Here is an 11,579-nt window from a genome sequence, read left to right as displayed (position 1 = left end):
TATGGCTTTCTAATAGCCTGTCACCAGCATGAAATATGATTTGGAGTTCATTGATAATGAACTACAGAAGTATTGTACCTAGTTATAATGCCAGGAATCCACTGAGCAACTAACCAAGAGAATGTCCACACTTCTAACCAACATCTGGAAGTCATAATGATATTGCTATTTCCTTATTTCATTTTTGAAGAGAAATATGACAAGATGCAGTTAAAAAAAAAATCACACATTTCCTCTACTGACCTGTAAAGTTTAAACTGAACGGTTAAATCACATAGCCTTTCCTCTAATAGACCGGATAAGTCTTCCTTCCAGGGTTGATCTTTTTATAGCTTGTGTCATAGATTTATGAGGTTATTCCACTGTAAAACTTTGTGTAAAATTATAATTTATTCATCAATTGCCTTAGATTTAGGATGTCATTTGAAAAGCTCTGCTTGATACGAAATCCGATAGAACATCAGAAGATTTTTTTTTACTTCCTTTCTGATACTGTTCGAAACCAACTCATGTCTTTACAAAGAAATGCAGGCTAATGTTGTGAAACTTTAACATCATGAACATTGGCATCATCATTCATCCTAATGCCATTATTGTGAGTGTATATTTGAAACCAAAGGGATGGTTTTGCATTGCAAATAAATGTGCAGCTTCATTCAATTCTATTCTATATTAAAGTCGATGAATGCCTGCAAGATGTTGGTTCATATTACTATGAGTGGTTCATTGCATTAATGGAAAGTATCTTCTACGATCACTTGGCTAAATATAATGAGTGATTGACAGCTTTCCTTAAAATTCATTTTTGGGATTTGGTCATTGCTGGCCTCTGTTACCTGGATTGAAGTTAGCAATCGACCCTCCTCTTAAACTGCTTCAGTCATAGTATTGGCGAGCGAATTCCAGGAATTGGAAGTAGCCACAATGAAGGCCCTCTGGTACAGTGTTTCCATACACTTGCACTGCTTGTCCGTTTTGCTGATAGAAATGGCAGGTTTGGGAGACACTGTTGGAGTGGCCTGGAAAAATAACTGCAGAGCATTTTTTAAATGATATACAAACAATATTAGTACAGTACAGGAAATGAACGCTTAAGGTTGATTGGATGCTTAGCCAGTGAGGTGATATTCTCTGCATGGTGCTATTGCAAGTTATTGGAGCTCATTTACATGGACAATTAGCGAGCATCACATTGCACTATTTGGATTCGATTTCAGCGGGTCACTCACCACTGAATACTTAGTCACTGCCTTGCTTTGTGTTTGTTAAAGTTATGCAGCTGATCCAGTTGAGTTTCAGGTTAATGGTGACTTCCTTGATATTGATAAGGAGGTGGAGGGGGGGGGGGGGTGGTGGATTTGGCAATGGATAACATTGTGTATCTAGGGTGGCTGGTTAGATGCTCTTTTATTGAAGAGGGTTACTACCTGGCCCTTTTGTGGTCTGAATAGTATTTGCCACTCATCAGAACCTATTGGTGTTTGTTCATTCATAATCTCATCTGTTCAGAAAAAAAAGACATAACTACTCTGGTTTATGACTAACAACTTCAAATGCCGGCCTCTTCTGGCATTTATACCTGGATAGTGAACTGCCAATGTTAGCAAAATTGTCAAATGCAGGACTACATTGAAGCATGGATGCAAAGCCAAAGAGATGAAAATGGTTGGAAGCCAGTCAACAATAACACATCGAACCATAATTAGGGACAATCTATACTAGTGTATCAATACATTATATAAATAGGCCTAGCCATATTGTCATGTAAATACCTCACATTTCAACTGCAGTTTGATTTGCCAAAATTACAGACATTCAATGTTTCATGAACATTTTTTTAGTGTGGAGGTACCAACTTTCATTTCTCATATAGACTTACAGTAGGAGATTGTAGATACTGGATCCTGAAACAAAAGCAAAGCAAACTGCGAAAGGAGACAAAGGGATGTGTTGATGTTTTGGGACTGGAGATTTAACATATTCATGGTACTTTCTTCAACAGACCACCTGCCTTCCGTCTCCTCAGTCCAGTCAAACAGGCTTTAACGTCATCTCTAGAATTTCCAGAGCTGATGAACTGCAATGTTTGCCACAAATGAAAATGCATAGCAAACTTATCTTGCTTGGAACAGTATCCAGGAGATTTATCTTCATTTCTTGAAGATTCCAGTACATCCCTGGAGGATTGACAACAATGTTCAAAGTCAAACTAGGAATATTATTCACAGCAGACACAGCGATCCCAAAACTGACACAAAAAAAAACAGAAATAAATGAATAATTCCTCTACATAAGTATTAACTTAGTAACATTTGCAATTCATTTTCCAACCTCAGCTACTGCAAAAGGAATATTATAATGTGACATATGATTATAATCAAGATATTGGGAATTGGAGGGCTCTTAGACCTTGGGGATCCTTAATATTAAATTTAATTAAATTCAAATCATTCATGTTCATTGTTTTGATCTTTTTCCACACCTGAACACTTTGGCTGTCCTGTGGTACCTTGCTTTGTTTTCAAGAGGAATTGAACATGATTGATGACACAGGAGGCTATTCTGGTAAAGGGGTGAAAACAGGCACTGAATGAGAATAGGATATATCTGAGAGTTTGGCTTTGAACTTTAGTCCTAGTCATGGAGTTTCCTGGTTTGAACTTATTTGGAGGTCTTAAGGAGAAACTTGTAGGTTTAATACTCAAGTTGTGGGCATGTTGTAGTTTTCATAGAATTATTTTGGGGGCTTTTATCTTTCACTTTCACAGTAAGTGTGGAGTGGGCAGTACATTCTATTATAAACCCTTGGAACTTTGCACCAACTTCTAGTGTAAACACATTTTGTTTGCTTAAAGAATTTCCAAGTTGGTTAAACCTGAATGTGTGCCTGAAAGCCTCCTAATATATACTTTGTCCTTTTTGTTGACCTTATTATGTCTGTAGGGTGTCAATTGAAGTGTAGAACACTTCTGCCGATGGCTCTGCACAGGCTTTGAATGGCCCATTGAGGGATCCAACGGAGGTTTCAGTTGAAATCCTGTGACTGCGGATCTGCGCCAAGATGACGGCACCTATTAATCGGCAGCAGCAACGAGGGGCTGGAGACTCTGGGGAAGCAGAGGACTGGAGCAGGGCATCAGAGGATGGGAAGATCATGCATCGTCTGAGAGGAAGAAGTGGAGGAGACGACCCAGTGAACCAGTGAGGGGACCCTGGGGCTGCTGGCGACTCAAGGCAAGGCACCCATGGAAGCTGTGAGCTGGTGTGGAGATTGCAATTGGGAGACTTGCTGCGGACTGTTGGAGACTGGCTCAAACTGGCTGGAAGAGCATCAGGTATCGGAACCGGGCTGTGAGGAAGGACCCTGACCATGTTGGAGATTTAGATCTGCAGCTCAGGTTGCCAAGGATTTAGATTGGACTCTGTGTGGCTGCAGGGACTGCAGAAGCACTGGTTACACGGCAAATCTACGGACACGGTGACTCTGGGGGGATCTCTTTTTTGCTTCACTCTCTGACTGTGTCTGTCGCGATACAACCACTGGACTTTCTGTGACTGCCTGCACCTGTCTGCATTCCTGCCTGCCTACTGCAGGGGGAAACCCACTGTCCTTCCAGGGAGGTAACCTGGGAGGTTGGCTCCACCTACTCCCTGCCATTCACCGGCCCCAATATAAAGGCTCACACCACTCTCTGTGTAAGCAGTAGAGCTCATGGAGTCAGAAGAGATACAGAACCTTGTGTGCCAGTTTTAAGCAAATTAAAGCCTGTAGAACAGCCTTCGCAATTTGAGCTTGTTTGTTCGTGCTGCAGCGCATCACAATGACTGACTGTAAGACTGTAAGAAGCTGTTAGGCAATTCCTGCCAGTGGTAAATCTGTCTGCCTGTCGCAGGCAAAAGGAAATTTCATGTAATATAACACTGTTTTATTACTATGATAATAAATTGGATCTTGGATCTTGAATATACTTTCAATCAATGTTTTATATAACTCTATCAGCCCACAGATTAGTTAAACATGCAGGGGTCCAAGTTCCATTAACTTCATTTTTGATTTACTGTTCTAACTTATAATTTCTGATGCTAAATTACAATACTCATAGGTTGGACTTTAAAATACTACCCATGTGAGAAGAATTGGCCAGGGTCCACGTCACCAGTCATCGTCTTCTCTGAGTGCTCCTTTTTACAACGGCTGCTCTCTGGAGGTTTTCATTCTCTCCCTTACCTGAACATTCCTTCATTTGTCCTCTCTCGGTCTTCTTTGTTCTGATATCAACTCAGGACTCTCATGGCTCTGAAGCTCAGTGAGAGATAGATTGCCTCTTTTCCCAGATCTGTTTTCCATGTATAAGGTTAGATCTCAGAGCCACGAGCTTTGTCCCAACATTAACAACTGTTCTTTGTTCCAGGCTTTGTGTTAGACAGAGAGCCCTTTCCAATGCTTGAGGGGACTTTTGACACGTGTGACATCTTCCTTTATGATATACACCCACTTTGATCAATTGGGTGTTTAGCGAATTGGATCACAATGAACCTTAACCATTTCATCCCACACAATATAGATCTTCAGGATCTCGGCATGTTACAAATCATTTCTACAAAGCAAGGCTGTATAAATAATGTTTGTACCATCTGTGGATTCCTGAAGCTACATTTCCCCAACACTTGTCAGACTAATACCTGGCTGACTTTGCTCACTGCCTTTACAATTCATCAGCTCTTATCTGTCCTTCTGTAACAATCAACTGCATATCGGTAGATATCCAGCTCCACGTTTAGCTTTCTTTCTATACCCATGAGGAGGCAAGGCTGCTGAAAGCTTTGAGGTGTTGAAGTGTCCAAGGTGGGGGTCTTAAGCTGAAACAGCTGTTTAGCCAGACTTAGTCTTGATGGTGGCTCATTAAGGCCTGGAATCCATTTCTTTCACATGACAGCATTTCTAAGTCCATTTGACATTACTTAATTAGTCTACTGCTCTTGAAGGGGAAAGTCATCAGGAGTTTATGTCAATCCTGTCAGAACAAACTTGTTTGAAGGCATAGTTTGATCAGAGCTTCTACATTCACATCCCATAAATTATTTATGCTTAATACAGCCCATTCCATGAGCACCTTGCACATTTATACATCTGTGGCAATTATGTCACATTCATATTTGATTAAAGCACTTCTTTTTGTTTCTTCAGGGGACATGGGTAGCAAATTATAGTCCATTCCTGCTGACTCTAAAGAGTGAAAGAAAGCTCGAGATGCAGAAGAATATGGTTAACTCTTCTTAAATGAATTTTAATTGGAGCAGACAACTTTACAGTGAAGAGTTTTGTGAGCATCGCACAAAAAAAACCTGACCATATCTCATATCTCAGCATGCAGTGCCATGAGGAATCAAGGTGTTTTTAAATTAACTTTCAAGCCCAGCTGTGAACTGAAGGAAATGCAGGAGAAACGATTTATTCAACATTACACACTAGGATAGAGGGCAATCATATCATTCAATGATCTGCTTGAATTGAATTGTCTGTTTCCTTTTCTGAGGTTCCTTGGTCCAGCTGTCTTCAAGGTTAACAAATCCGCAGAAAATAAGCAATCATGGATTCACCTCAATGGACACATCTTCTAAAGCATTTAGCAGTTAATGTTTTGATTACTTTACTCCTCAGTCTTTCACAATGTTGATTAAATCCAGAAGTTCTCCCTTCAAAACATTTTTGCATGATAATGGTTAAAGTATCAAAAGGTTTGAAGTTCCTGCAAGAGGATACTGAACTCCCATGCTGATATTGCACTAATAAACCATTCACATAGACAAAATTCAGATGACTATTACAGGATCAAAGAGAGTGGGAGATTGGAGAGAGAGGGTAGGGTGCAGGATGTAATGTTTTGTGCATGAGTAACATTTAAACTTAAAGGTGATTGCAGATAACAATTTGACTAACATTAGACAAGCAGTGCAATAATATACAAGAAATCTTCAGATGCTGAGATCTAGTGCAATGCACAGAGGTGCTGAAGAAACTGAGCAGGTCCCACAAGAAGTCAAAATGATTTGGGCCTGAGCCCCTGTTCAGGAGTGAAACAGGATAGGCTGCAGATGCTGTGATTGTAGTAAACACACCAAAATGCTGGAGGAACTCGACCGGTATTTTCAGCACGTAAAGGAGGCAAAGATAAATTGCTGATGTTTCAGGCCTGAGCCCTTCTTCAAGGAAAAATCAGAAAATAAATTGAGACTTTCTGATATATCCTGCTTCAGCTTTTTCCTTGAAGAAGGGCTTAGGCCCAAAATGCCAGCGACAGATCTTTGTCTCCTTCACATGCTGAAAAGACCGACTGAGATCCTCCATCATTTTGTTGTGTTTTTCTTGTTCAGGAGTACCAACGGTCAGACAGATGTGTCAATAAGAATGTGGGTGATGGGGGGGGAGGGGAAGGGGCACAGGCCAGCAGATTCCATACTGTACAAATCTGAATGGTTTTAAAGGAATATTGTTGCATTGATTTGTCAGCCTAGACAGGTTTTACATCATCTAGACCTATTCTAGGTGCAATGTAGAAGGGCAGTGAGAACCTGTAGAGGCATGGGTGGTGCACTGGTGGATCTGGATCCAAGGGTGGGCCACAATGGCAAAGGGTGACCTATATCCTCCTCAGTTTGGAGTTGCAAGCACTAAAATTACGTTTTAATTCAAGACTTCAAGTCACTGGAATTTAACTTCCTGTACTTGGGATGGTGGGATTTGCACTCAATAAATAAGCTGAGAATCTCTTGGTGCTCGTCTCATATCTTAACCATTCTGTTGACAATGTAATTCTTAAATAGACAATAGTCAGTAGGTACTGGAGTAGGCCAATTGGCCCGTCGAGCCAGTTTTTTCGGATCATGGCTGATCATTCACTATCAGTACCCATTTCCAGCCTTATCCCCATAACCCTTAACTCCCCTGCCCATAAGAGCCTTATCCAACTCCCTTTTGAACATATCTAGCGAATGTGCCCTCACCACCCTCTGAGGCAAAGCATTCCACAGATCCACATTTTTCTGGGTAAAAAGATTTCTCCTCATCTCTGTCCTCAAGGGCCTTCCCTGTATTCTTAAACTATGCCCTCTAGTCTCTCCCAACACTAGGAATGTGTAATCCAATTTCACCCTGTCTAGGCCCTTAATAATCTTGTACACCTCAATCACGTCTCCCCTCATTCATCGCATATAAGGCCAGTCTTTCTAACCTTTCAGCATATGTTCCCATCTCGGGAACTCACCTTGTTATTTTCTCTAAATGAAGTGACTGCACAGCATCTGGGTGATTGGTGTTCGCCTCATATCTTTTCCAGTCAGCATCAAGCTGCTTACGTGTAATCAAGGTATTAATCAAAACTATGAGGAATATTTGTATCCTATTTTCATTGCTGCTGAGGCAGGAAGAATACGGTTACATATCTTGCATTCTAGTGCCTAAATATAATCAGCGTATAGATTTGATATATCGAAATTAGAACCTCAACAATACCAGAAACCATTGCTTCTGGGTAAAATTGAGACTTCTGTTTTGATTTAGGAGAAGAAGTAAATCCTATCCCTGGTCCCATGAGTTCACATGACTTGAAATTTCTTTGTATGGCTTTGGACACTAATATATGAAGCTAATGGGAGAATGTTTCCTACTTCCCTTGGTAAATTTCATTGTGTAACAAATGTGAATTATAAATAAACTTTATTTGGTTTAGTTTTGGATGATATTGCTCTTAAGATTCAACCAAAATTATTTAACGTAGAACATTGTTAGACCTCTATTTTAACCTCTATTCACTTGCTGAATTCAGATAATACATTTGAAGTAGAGAGTTACGGAAGGCATTTATAATTTTTAAAATGTGATTAAAGCTATAAAAACCCAATTACCATGTATTCACAGAGACATCACTGTTACAGGAATGTTAAGGTACAAAAATTACTTTGAAGCTAAATTTAATAGCCCTAGAAAATATGCAGGGATTGCGATATGCGATTAAATCACATCTTTTTCTCCCAATGCACTATTCATTTGCTTCATTTTTCAAGAGGAATTTGGTGGGCTAGATCTTGCTGACAAATAGGGGGAATCATTCACCGTCAGACATTTATACCTCAAGAGGTCACAACCTTGCTAAAACATGACATTATAAAGGTCAGATGCCAAATTTGCTCACCTCTCTCCATCTCTGATCACCCAGTGATCACTGAATCGCACACCTCTGCTTTTCCCTTCCTAAAGCTCCTTGGTTTTGGTGACATTGAGTGTGATGTTGTTAGTACACCATTCAGCCAAGTTTTCAATCTCCCTCGTATATCCTGACTTTTTATACAGCCCACCAGCATTGCATTGTCAGCATATTTGAAGATGGTGTTATCGTTGTACTGAGCCACACAGCCAGAGTTGTAAAGTGAGTAGAACAGGGGGCTAAGAACACAGCCCTGTGGTGTCCCAGTGATTGTGGAGGTGGTGCTCTTACCAATCTGTACTGATTGGTGTCTGGAGGTGAATAAATCCAGGATCCAGTTATACTGTGGGAAATTGACACCCTGGTCTTGGAGTTTGCTGATCAGTTTTGAGGGGATGATGGCGTTGAATGCCAAACTGTAGTCAATAAAGGGCATCTTGATGTATGCATCTTTGCAGTCCAGATGTTGCAGGGCTTTGTGTAGAGCCAGTGAGATGGCATCTGCCATAGATCTCTTGCAGTGGTATGGTTTGGAATGGACCCATTTTTCTCCTCAGATAGGAGCTGATATGCTTCAACACTAGCCTCTCAAAACACTTCATCACTATGGATGAGAGTGCTACTTATCTGTACTCATTTAGGCAGGTTACCACACTCTTCCTGGGCACAGGTACGATTGAGGACCATTTGAAATGGATGTGTAGCATACCCTACTGCAGTGAAATGCTGAAGATATCCGTGAATAATTGGCAAGTTGGTCAGCACAGGGTTTTCAGTACTCGACTGAGTACTCTGTCTGGACTGGATAAATTCTCCTTAAGGCAGCCTGCACGTCACCCTCAGAGGACATGGGGGAGTGCGGTAGTTCTTCCTTGTTCTGCTGTTCAAATCAACCACAGAAAGCATTGAGTTCATCTGAGAATGGAAGCTTTGCTGTCTCCTACCGCATCGGATTTGATTTTGTAGCAGGTTATGTCATTTAGGCCCTGCCACACCTGTCAGGTATCTTTGTTGTTTCCATTCTCACCCAGAATCTCAACTTTGTCTGAGAGATGGCTTTATGTCAGTTGTACCTGCTCCTTCAGATTTCAGATTTATTGTCATAGTACATGACATCACATACAACCCTGAGAATGCATTTTCCTGTGGGCATAGCAGAATTGCCACTAATCGGTAGTGCAAAAAATAAATTGTTCATAGTGTAAACAAGCAAACAAACAAGAACCGTAAACAACCTGACTCGGCAATACAGAGAGAACAAAAAGAAAATCAATAAAGTGCACGAGTCCTTAATGAGTCTCTGACTGAGTTTGTCACTGAGGAGTCTGATGGTTGAGGGGTAGCAGCTGATCCTGAACCTGGTGGTGCGAGTCTTGTGGCACCGATACCTCTTTCCTGATGGCAGCAGCGTGCGCTGGGTGGTGTGGGTCTTTGATTATTGCTGCTGCTCTCCGACGGCAGCGTTTCCTGTAGATGTTTTCAATAATGTTTTCACCCTTCAATAATAACTTTCCTCTCAGCTCCAATCTCAGGCAGCCACAGCAGAAGTGAGAGCATGCAAGGAGTGAGTGGTGGGAGTTGGGAAGGAATACCCAGGGGGCTGATGAACCTGGCCACATTTTTAAAGAACAGTGAGCATTGTACACGGGGCACTTACAGCTGGACGTTGTCAGGGAGGTGTTTGCAAGTGGATGAACATTCTCTATGACTTGCAGTTTCAGAGGACTTACACTGTAGATAAATGAGGTAAAGTCCTTGGCATGCTCACTTTTTGGCTCGTCAATAGTAATGTCATGCAGTCACCAAGTCATGAAGGATAACAGTGACCAGCCCTCTGGTGAATTCACTGCTGAACCTCCTCCCTGATTGCTTTTTTGGAGACCCTAAAACAGGAAGCTGGCTCCTTACATCAATAAAAGTTCAGGGCAGACGGAGGCTATTCCTCCCATCATATCCACGCTGCTTGACACAGAACCATTCAGTCTAATCCCAGTTCGCAGGATTAGGTTGTGGTGCTGCAGACTGAAATCCAGGTGGCGTTGGTCGGACTGAAAGTTACTGCCTCTACCACCCTTTCAGGCAGTGAGTTCCAGACCCCCATCACCTTTTGGAGGAAATAGCCTTTCTTTCACCTTCACTCCACCCCTTTTAACTGCTACTAAAACTACGCTCCCAGCTTTTGATCCTTCTATTAGGAGATATAGTTCCTTCCTATATACTTCATCCACACTCTCATAAATGGATATAGTTCTGTCCTTACTCATGATGTACATAACTTACTCAATTCACCCATAATCTTATCTTTCTACAACTGGCAACTTGATAGGAATACTGCTCATAATTATCTCAATTATTCCCAGTCGTCTGCTTACCATCATCCTACGTTTATTATAGTCTAAGCCTCCTTCCTAACTGCCCAAAAATAATATTGTATTGGCTCAGTCTTTTCCCTTTCATTTCAACTTGAACCATTGCCAACTCCATCGCCCATCTGCACAGCTTCCTTTCCACTGCCTTTATATTTTCACTCAGTGTTCCAAGTTTGCATCTGTCTCCATCTTCTTAGATATGAGGCTGGCAGGTTGAAGCGTAAACAATCTCTGTGTGTTTATTGATTACAGCTCAAATCACCGGAAAGAATATCATGTCTCCATCTCCAGAACAAACCAGGCAGTAAGGCCAAAGACATGTAGGGGAGCCACCCAGTTAGTGAAGCTGATGGAACAGAACAATGGAAATTATGTAAAACAAGTTCCCGCCCAGTCTCTTCGGGCAGTTGATACATTTTCCCACAGAAAATAAAGTGTCTTGAATTTAATTTCAATTTTTAATTTCAACATACAGCTCGGTAACAGTCCCTTTCGACTCTTGGGCCCAGTGCTGCCCAACTTACATCCAATTGACCTACAATCCTGGTAGGTTTTGAACATCCAGTACGGAAACACAGTAACAGTCTATTTTGGCCCATGAGCCAATTGACCTTCAATCCTGGTAGGTTTTGAACAATGGGAGGAATCCACAGCACCTGGAGGAAACCCACGAACTCACGTGAGGAACATACAAACTCCTTACAGGGCAGGGATTTGAACCCTGGTCCAGGTCACTGCTGTTGTAACAGCGTTGCACTAACTGCTGCCCTTATTAAGATTGAACTCTACTTGAGAAATCAAGCATTTTACTCATTAGTATGACTATCTGTTGCTAAGTTCCAAGCATACTAACTCACCACAATATTATGAGTGCACATGAATGCCTCCTCAGTTGTTGGGAAAAATCGGAAATCATGGAATCATGATTTATGATACCAAAGACCTTAAAGTCCATGTAAGTTGCAAAAGAACTACCAAAACAACTTCTGCTTTCCAGCTGGTCTGC

The sequence above is a fragment of the Narcine bancroftii genome, chromosome 13, assembly GCF_036971445.1.
Source record: "Narcine bancroftii isolate sNarBan1 chromosome 13, sNarBan1.hap1, whole genome shotgun sequence".
Classification (NCBI taxonomy): domain Eukaryota; kingdom Metazoa; phylum Chordata; class Chondrichthyes; order Torpediniformes; family Narcinidae; genus Narcine; species Narcine bancroftii.
The sequence above is the reverse complement of the archived record's forward strand: the minus strand, read 5'-3'. Positions refer to the sequence as shown.